Genomic DNA, 10003 nt, shown 5'->3' on the forward strand with positions numbered 1-10003 from the left:
TCTCTTATTTTAAATTGTGAAGATGGTATAGAAAACTCACATATACCTCATTTCACATTTTATTTTAATATCTTAATATAATAATTTGGTGCATTTGTTATAACTAATGAACCAATATTAATATATCATCATCAACTATAGTCCATACTTTGTCAAGGTTTCTTTTTTCTTTCTTTTTTTTTTTTTAGGTTTTTGCCACAGGCATGTATGTTTGCCAAAGAGAGACAGAGAGAGGGAAAGTGAGAAATCATCCCCTCCATGGGGGTTGGTCACACTTTAGTATCTTCTCCATTCTTCTCTCAGGATTTTGGGCACATACACACACACACCTGGTATGATTTTCAATAGCTGGTTCTATCTGGATCTCTAACCATGGTTGGCCATGTGGGAGTCCATCAACTTCGCCACCACACCAACTGCTGGCCTATTTTAATGTTTTTTTCAATTGCCAAAGGGCATGTGCCCTTGTCAGAGAGAAAGAGAGAGAGAGAGAAGAGAGAGAGAGAGAAAGAGAGGAGAGAGAGAGAGAGAGAGAGAGAGAACTCCCCCCCCCCCCCAATAAAGGCTCCCATACTTCAATCTCTTTTTCCATTTCTCCATCCTGTTGAGATTTGGGGCACACATGCACATGTACCTGTCATGTTTTCTCAAGCTACTAAAACAGATTCAAGTTGTGTTTATCCATTTGGGATCTGTATCCTTTAATCGCCAGACTATGGGGCCACATCTCATACTTGTATGTATGTTTAAGAACAGGGGAGTGTCTTTTTCTTATTGATGTTATGCTGAGACATACCTAACATATTTGACACTTCAGGTAGATCTTTTTTTTAAAAAATTTTATTTTTGTTTTTAGATTTTTGCCATAGGACACATGCAATTGCCAGAGAGAGACAGAGAGAGAGAAAGTAAGAAATCACTCCCAGGAGAGATGGCCACACTACAATCCTTTCTCCTCTATTCTCCTCTCGGGATTTTGGACACTCATATGCCTCCAGCTTTCAAGCCAATGGATCTGGAACTCAAACTATGATCAGTCACATGGAGTCCAACCCCTTAACCACTACAACACCTGCTGACCCTGAGTTGGATCAGTTTTGAGTACTGACAATGGATGCTGATCAATCAAAATTCTGCCTGAAGCGTTTCTCGCATTTGCCTGATTCTTTCATGCAAGGTCATTAAGCACTAAAAATAAATAAATGAAATAATTTATTTAATAAATGACTTTATTAAGCTTATAGACTAGAACAGTATGAATAGCTTTGTACTTGTTGTTGAATATTTATCTAATAAATGTCTGTATGGGTGGCATGATTTGATCCAAGACATATTTTTATTATAATTTGGTAATGAGGGTGTGACAAAGTAGCTGTCACCCACGTTAGCCTTCTTTAGTGACCGTAACTCTAACAAGAACCTGAGAGTGTACTTAACCAATTTTGACAGTTCACAAAAAATTGGCAATTTGATGACCACTCTTATTTCCATGTTTCCTTGGCTGTTGCTGTAAACCTGGTATTTATATGTGTAGAGAATCCACTCTGAAGTGCACAAATGAATCAATTGTGAAATGTCTTAACTTTTTATCAAAAACAGGGTTTATCTTATACTTGTACCGGTTTACCAGGAAACAATGGCAATTAGGCATTTATTGACGGCAATAACTCAAAGATGCAAACGACTTTCGGCTCAGCAAAAGCAGCAAAAGCCTTCAGCAATTTTAAATTTTTTAGATGAAAGAATTAAAATTATTGTGGCTTTAAGGTATCAAAACCAAGCGTTGAAGTCTTTCCTTTTCATTAGAAAATTGTTAAGAAATGGTTTGCTGAGCTGGGCTACAGCAATGTATGGAAAACACTAGGTGGCACTAGAGGACTGCAATAATTGACCACAATTAGAGCCTTTTACAAATCACAGCACTGTCAGAATCAAGAAGGGTGTGAAATTTTGCATTAAAAATGATGCATAAGATCAGATTTCTTCCCCCCCTCCGCTATGGTTTCACTCACTAAAAATCCAAGTGCAGTTTTTTCATGAGTGAAATAGAGTTTATGCGGTTCTCACTAAGCAATAACTTCCCCAAACAAATATCATTCAGGAAACAGCATCCCTTTGTTTGGATGCTCCCATTTTCAAATGTTGTTGATCCTCAAAGTCATGGTCTTAGTTTTGTTGATAGTCATCAACTCATTGTAAACCATCCACAGGAAAAATACTTGAGAGTCCCTCCCCCAGTGACTGGCAATTCCCCTATTTTGTGCAGTTCTTTTTTCTCTTTTTTTAATTTAAAGGATCACCGTAAATCTTGGCACAGAGCAGAGCATATGATAAGAGGTGAAGGCTGTTTCTTCATTCTCCATTTGCTCATGTTGTAAAAAAAAAAGTGAAAAATGACTGCTGCATAAACTGATCTTTTTCACGTCTCATTTTTATTCCTCAGTAGGAAAATCTACTTGATAATAATTCATTGATGACTGTTTTTGGTCTATTTTCATCAAAAAGTATCCACTTTCTGGTATCTAATTAAGGCTTGGTAAAAGATAAGATAATACACAGGGTTGGTTATTATTACATGGATATTCTCGTCCATTAATTCTGAAACCTAAGACCTAAGGTAGAGATAATAAACCTGAAAGTTAAAATATAAAAAAGTAGTCTAAAGAGACAATAAAATTTTAGTCACTAGGAAGATCAGTCTTACGAAATTAGCATAGGTCTAATATAGTTCCAAAAATCCCAAACCTTTACATTGCAAATCTAGAACTCACCATAAAAATGACTAAGAACTATTTAATGTTATATTAAATGTAAAAGGTAACTATAATATACAGTTAAATTGAAGTTAAATTATCCTAATTTGTGTTTCTTTATCAAAGACAATTTTAAAAATTAAAAATAGCACTTTGGTTTTATACAATTCTTCTGAAGATCTCAATGTAACTTCAAGTTTGGGAACAGTTGACTTTAAGCTATAAGCTGAGGGAACTCTGAGGGGACACTTGAGATGATGATTACAGTCCTTAGCTGCCTTAACTAGTGGATTCCTCTTACTAGAAAATGTATTTCTTTTATGGCTTTGTATGTTGCCATATAGTTTTTTTTTTTGTCTTCATTTATTTTTTATTAGAGCCCATGGCCAAAAATAAACCATTATAATTGTCAGGCTTTTCTGTTACCATTGGAGGATTTAATCGTGTTGGGATACCTGTTAGTAAAGTATTCACACAGATCTCTAATGGTGCTCCAACAAACTAAGAGGGTTAAGAAAGCTTTCAAAATTTTAAGAGTTCCGGGAACCAGCAGTTAGCGTAATGGCTATGTCGCTGGACTCCCACGTAGTCAACCGCGGTTTGTGTCCCGGACCCGGTGGCTTAAAACTCACGCCGGGCGCTTGTGCGTGCGTGCCCAAGATCCCGAGAGGAGAATGGAGGAGAAGGGATTGCAGCGTGACCATCCCCCCTGGGGGGTGATTTCTCGCTTTCTGTCTCTATGTCTCTCTCTGTCTGTCTGGCGAGCGCACGCTCCCTACAGTGAAAATCTCTCCAAAAAAAAAAAAAGATTAAGAGTTCCCATACTGAGGAAGTAAATAGAATATCTTTTAAAATGTATGTGAGGTGTGGAGTTCATAGAGACTGAAGAAAACAGCTTGCTTACTTAATCATTCTTTGCTTTGTGCTCTTAAGGTCAGAAATTTGAGAGAAAAATCATGAGACAGAAAGAAGACTATTCCAAACAGGAAGTGTATTCCCAGAGACTATGTCGCTGGACTCCCACGTAGTCAACCGTGGTTTGTGTCCCGGACCCGGTGGCTTAAAACTCACGCCGGGCGCTTGTGCGTGCGTGCCCAAGATCCCGAGAGGAGAATGGAGGAGAAGGGATTGCAGCGTGACCATCCCCCCTGGGGGGTGATTTCTCGCTTTCTGTCTCTATGTCTCTCTCTGTCTGTCTGGCGAGCGCACGCTCCCTACAGTGAAAATCTCTCCAAAAAAAAAAAAAGATTAAGAGTTCCCATACTGAGGAAGTAAATAGAATATCTTTTAAAATGTATGTGAGGTGTGGAGTTCATAGAGACTGAAGAAAACAGCTTGCTTACTTAATCATTCTTTGCTTTGTGCTCTTAAGGTCAGAAATTTGAGAGAAAAATCATGAGACAGAAAGAAGACTATTCCAAACAGGAAGTGTATTCCCAGAGAACATTTCTAGCATGTAAACTACAATACTCTTCAAATCAGTCGTAGTTTGACAAAGCGTTCCAGATGCAAAGAATCCAAAGGAAAGAACAATGTTAAAGAGCCATGCACTTGGCAGTGTTGATATTTTGTTGAAGTTAAATGATCAAACCAATTGTGAGAGGAGAAATTCATTTGTTATTAAAGAGGGAAAAAATAGAATTGAAGGACTACAATTTTATTGAAAAACAAATTTAGCAAAATCTCATCAATTCTTACTGAAAATGCTTGGAGAACAACTTTGGAATATATGTTGAGTCATTTTATATTTAGACCCAGAAAATGACCATGGTGAAAAGCAAAAATATTGGGATTTTAGAGTCAGAAGCCTAGGTTTCAGTGTCCTGGAATCATACTGGGCAGATTAACTTCTTTATGATTATTTTATCATCTGTAAAATGTATGCTACTCATACCCTGCTGCTCTTGTGTGGATTAAATAGCATAATGTGTGATGTATGAGATAATTGCACAATGTAAAATTATTTTCATCCATCCATCCACCCTTCCATCATCTATTTATTTATTTTTAACAAATTGTATTTGTTTATTTTTTGAGAGAGTGAGTGACATCTTCAACAGGGTAATCAAGCTGCAATCCCAACCCCTGTCTCAGTCATCCTGCTCATACATGTGTGGAGCTGGCATAATTAGGGAGGTTCTGGAATGTGAAGTCAGGACCGTTCCCATGTGGGCCCAGTTGTATTAACACTGCATTACCACCTGGCCCCCTTCTTTATTAATTTATTCATTCTATGAAGTATCACTCTTTCATTACATGCCTTTATTTACAGCAACATTTTGTTTCTTTTGATTTTTCACTTATCTTGAAAGTGTTAGTTGACAAGATAAATGGTAAACCAAAATCTCAAAAGGTTGATTTAAGAGTTTTTAAAGTGAAACATATATATATATATGTAGAATATTGAATCCTACAGATAGCACAAAAAATACCTCCTGATACTGACATATAGACAATAAGATCTAAAATCTAGGATAATTATTTATTAAAATAAAAAGCTTCAAAAGTTGAGACGTATCTTCTTTTATGGCTAGTTCCAGAGAGGAGAAAGAATGTTGATTGAAGAAAGAATATCTAAACAAGAAAAAATGTCATGGCTAAATTGACAAGTAAAAATAAGTAATCTCTTGTCAAGAAATAGTTAATAAATGATCTTGAATCAAGCACATGGTTATATAAGAAAATATTTTAAAGATTGGGCTGACAGGTGGCATGGTGGTTAAAGATGTTGAACTCCCACATGGCTGACCATAGTTTGAGTCCCAAACCTGGCAACTGGCTTTCTCACTTTCTCTTTCTCTTTCTGTCACTTTGTCCCTCTCTGGTCAAATTAAAATAAATAAACAAATAAAGTTAAATAAAACACTTATTTTAAAAAGGAAAAGAAAATACTAAAACAAAAAGTTTTAGTAAGGCCATTTCATGAAGGTCCTTAAAGAGCAAATTGAGGAGCAGAAATTTAATATTTATGTAAGAGTTGCTTAACATAGGCAGAAGAGCTAGAAAAGGGAGTAGAGAATGTCATTAGAGAAATATTTGTTTAGTTGACCTCTCGTTTGCATTATTGCAATAACCTCCTGTTTTTCCTCCTGTTTGCTCTTGTTCCTTAAGACTGTTCTTGACACAACGTCTACAGTGGTTGTCTTAGAATGTGAGTCAGGACATGTCACTTTTCTCCTCCATGGAAATGCATACTGTAAGTGGTTATAAAGCTAAGTTCTTCCAATGCCCTTCAGATGTTCCTCAATCTGTCACCCCCAACATCATCTCTTTGCCACCTCTTCTTGGTTCATTCATTCCTGGACAAATGGACTTTTTTATATTCATTAATAGTTAAGATGGGGTGTGGGGTGGGGGTAGGACAATTGATGCATCAAATCATACACGTTGACAATCTATGGGTTGTGTGTGTATGTGTCCTTCTGGTGTTCTCTTGGCTCTTGGCTCAGCTTTCTTCATGTATTTTCTCTCTACCTGTAAAGCTTTTACTCAAAATATTCGTATGGCTTTATCCTTCACTTCCTTCCACCTTTACTCAATTGTCACCTTCTCAGGCTATCCTCAACCACTTAACATTTGGGGGGACTGGATGATGGCACAGTGGCAATATGATGCTCTGTGAGGCTGATTCACATGAGAGGATTTCAGGTGTCTGTCCAGAGACTTCTCTAAACACGCCAGGCATATGTGTGCCCGGGATCTGGGGATGGCTGAGGTTGGGGATAAATTGTGATGGGAGGACTGTTGGAGGTGCCTGTGTCTCAGGCACATGGAAGAAAGAAGGAAAACAAAACAGAACAAAACAAAGGAAAACAAAACAAAACAACAAACAAACAAAAACACACCTTTAAAATTGCTTGTGCACAGGCCAGTAGGTGGTACGGTGGTTAAAGCACTGGATTCCCACATGATCAACTGCGGTTTGAGCCCCAGACTCAGTGGCTTAAAAATCAGATGTGTACGCATATGCCCAAAATCTCGAGAGAATACTGGAGAATAAGAAATCATTGAGTGGCCATTGCCCCGGGAGGTGATTTCTCACTTTCTCTGCCTCTGGCAAGCACACACACTCTATAGTAAAAACCTTAAAATATTTTTGCTTATGCATGTTTATGCCTATTATTCTCTGTCTTCTTTATTTTCTCCATAGAACTTATGGCCACCTGAGTTTTTGAGAGGACTTCAAAAAGTTTGTGGAAATTTTGAATTGAAGTATGTTTTTTTGTGTGTGAAAAAAATTAAAATTCAGATATAGTTTTTTTTTATATAATATGCATTTTTCTATGAACATTTTGAGGACCCCTTGTATATTTTAACTTACACTTTGTCTATTGTCTGTCAGTCTTTTCAACCCAGATTATAAACTGCCCAAGGAAATATATCTGTGCTTAGCTGTTCACTACTGTATCTACAATACCTAGAACCATTGCTCACTCAATATATTTGTATTGGGTGGATGGATGGGTGAAAAGAATAAGCTTCAAAGAAGAAGGCCTTGATCTAGACAATAAATAATGGCTGGATTTAGAGAGGTGAAAACAAAGAGGAAATGGATGGAGAAGGGCATTCCCGTTAGAGAGAGCATCATTAAGAGAGGACTCAGGATTTGAATTAAGGCTAATACATTGGAGAAAAGAAAAAAAAAATACCACACACACAACAGAGGCAGTAAGGGGAAACAAATGGTATTGAAAACATAATGCTTTTAAATCTTTAAAAACTTTTCATTTTATTTTTAATTGACAATGTTTGTGTTCTGGGCCATTCTGTTGCTAATAGAAAACACCTGAGTCTGGGTAATGTCAGCAAATCAAGGTTTTATTCGGCTCATAGTTTGGACATCCAAGGTCCAGTGCCCAAGGTTCCATGTTGTGAATGTCTTCCTGCTGGTGGATTGCATGACAGAGCAGAGCAGAGCAGGAGTGTGCATGCCTTGTCTATGCCTGTGTTTCTCTTCTCTGATCTCACTCCCTTTCATTTTAAACCTACCTGGATCCAATCATGGAGACCCCATCCTAATCTTTTTCCAGAGGCACTCCCTCTCAGTGCCATAGTCGGATAAGTGTCCGCCTACTGCCAAAGTCCAACACACGAATTTGGGGGGGGGGGACAAATTGAAACCATAGAAAATTCTGTATATTTATAGAGTACAATATGATGTTACGATGTGTGCATAAAATAGAGAATGACTAAATCAAGATAATTAGCACATCCATGTAACTAAGTCTTTATGGGCAAGTTCTGTACCAGACTTTGATAGACCTAAATTGCTGCCACAAGGAGTTCTGATGTCACCCTATAAGATAGAGATTTTTTTTTTTTTTGGGAGAGGTTTTTGCTATAGGGTACATGTGCTCACTGGAGAGACAGAGAGAGACAGAGAGACAAAGAACGAGAAATCACCACCCAGGGGGCATGGTCATGCCATAATCCCTTCTCCTGCATTCTCCTCCAGGGATTTTGGGCATGCACACACACACGTGCCTGGTGTGCATTTCAAGCCACAGGGTCCAGGACTCGAACCACAGTCAATGACGTGGGAATCCAGTGCCCCAGTCACTACACTACCTGCCGGCATTATTAATTAATTAAGTAATTAATATATATATTTTTTGCTATAGGGCATGTGTGCTCACCAGACAGAGAGAGACAGAGAGACAGAAAGTGAGAAATCACCCCCCAGGGGTATGGCCATGCCGCAATCCCTTCTCTGTTCTCCTCTTGGGATCTTGGGCACGCACACACACGCTCCCGGCATGAGTTTTAAGCCACCGGGTCCGGGACGCGAAACGCGGTTGACTATGTGGGAGTCCAGTTAGCCATTACGCTAACTGCTGGTCCCTCAAAATAGATTTTTTTTTTTAAATAGATTTTTACAGTTCCAACTTAACATCTTCTAGGATAAGTTTTCTCAAAGTGTGTTTTCTAATAACTTTCATCAGGAGCAGCAAAATGTATATTAAAATGTGCCCTTTTAAGGATAAAAATCCAGACTCATAAATCCTAATCAAAAGCAAAGCCTGTTAATGTGCATTTTAATAAACTATCCAGTTGAAAATTAAGCAAACAGGTATGGGAAATACTTTGTAAGGTTACTAGCAAGGACTGATGAGTGTCCGAGGTGGCTTGGGAAAGGCTATAAGTGTGGATCTAAGCCATCTCCTCTGGATTCAACCAGAGAGGCTTTGAGTTTCTCTGTCTTACCTCCCATATTTCTAAATGAGGATTCTCTTAAAGTAATGATTTATTAGAAAACATACTGAAAATAGCTCTACTCTACACATGAAAGATAAAGGAAGATTTTTGTGTGTGTATACCAGACAGAAACAGGACAAGTAGGCTGTTTAAGAAATAATATGGGGGTAGTATAAGGAATTGATCCTCACAGCAGGCAAACCATTACTGAACATCTGCTATGTACTAGGCATCATACTAAGTGCTGGGCATACAAAGATGAATAACACACAGTCCTTACCATGACAGTGCCATAGTCATGAGATGAATGGGGGCTGAGAAACTAGTTAGAGGATGGGAAGTCAGTAAAAGACTGCAGTCCTGACAGGCAATGATGAAGATCTTGTCTAGAATGGTGGCAAGGAGGTAGACATGATAGATATGCCTAAGGAAGACCTGAAAAGACAATGTGCCTGACTGGTCTAGGAGTTGCACACAAAGATGATGAGAGTTAATTCTGGGATGTAAGGATTACGTGCATAGAAAATTTGGGTGCCACTAGTGAAGTTAAGAGTATGTGAATAGGAACAAGTGTATGTACAGGGGTAGCAGAGGGTGCTAATTGGGCATACTGCCATGTTCACCCTTGTACATTGTATATCAGAAAACAGCAGGACGTGAGCTCTTTCATCCCCAATATTTCTATCTGTATTGAAAGAAATACTAGACTCTGGTGGAGAGAGATAGTAGACTGTAGTTTAGGTCAAAGGGTAGGTCTGGAAAGATTAAAAGAAAATTGTCAAGTCAAGGGTGGTTAGTACGTAAGCCAGCACAGAAGACAAGAGGAAACTGTCAGAGAGGCAGAAAAGAAACAGGGATGGCGTTGTGGAGTTAGTTACTGGTGCCATGTGCTCTATAGTAAAAATTGAGAAAGGCCACTGAATCCAGTTAAACATACTGGTTACTTTAGAATCCTGTCAAGAATGATGGCAATATGATTCAAGGGTACACATTGGGTCAGGGATCAGGAATTTCTGGCAAGTTCATGCAAAAGCCAAGGACTCTAGAATCTAGTA

The sequence above is a fragment of the Tupaia chinensis genome, unplaced genomic scaffold (genome assembly GCF_000334495.1).
Source record: "Tupaia chinensis unplaced genomic scaffold, TupChi_1.0 Scaffold144145_2, whole genome shotgun sequence".
NCBI lineage: Eukaryota > Metazoa > Chordata > Mammalia > Scandentia > Tupaiidae > Tupaia > Tupaia belangeri.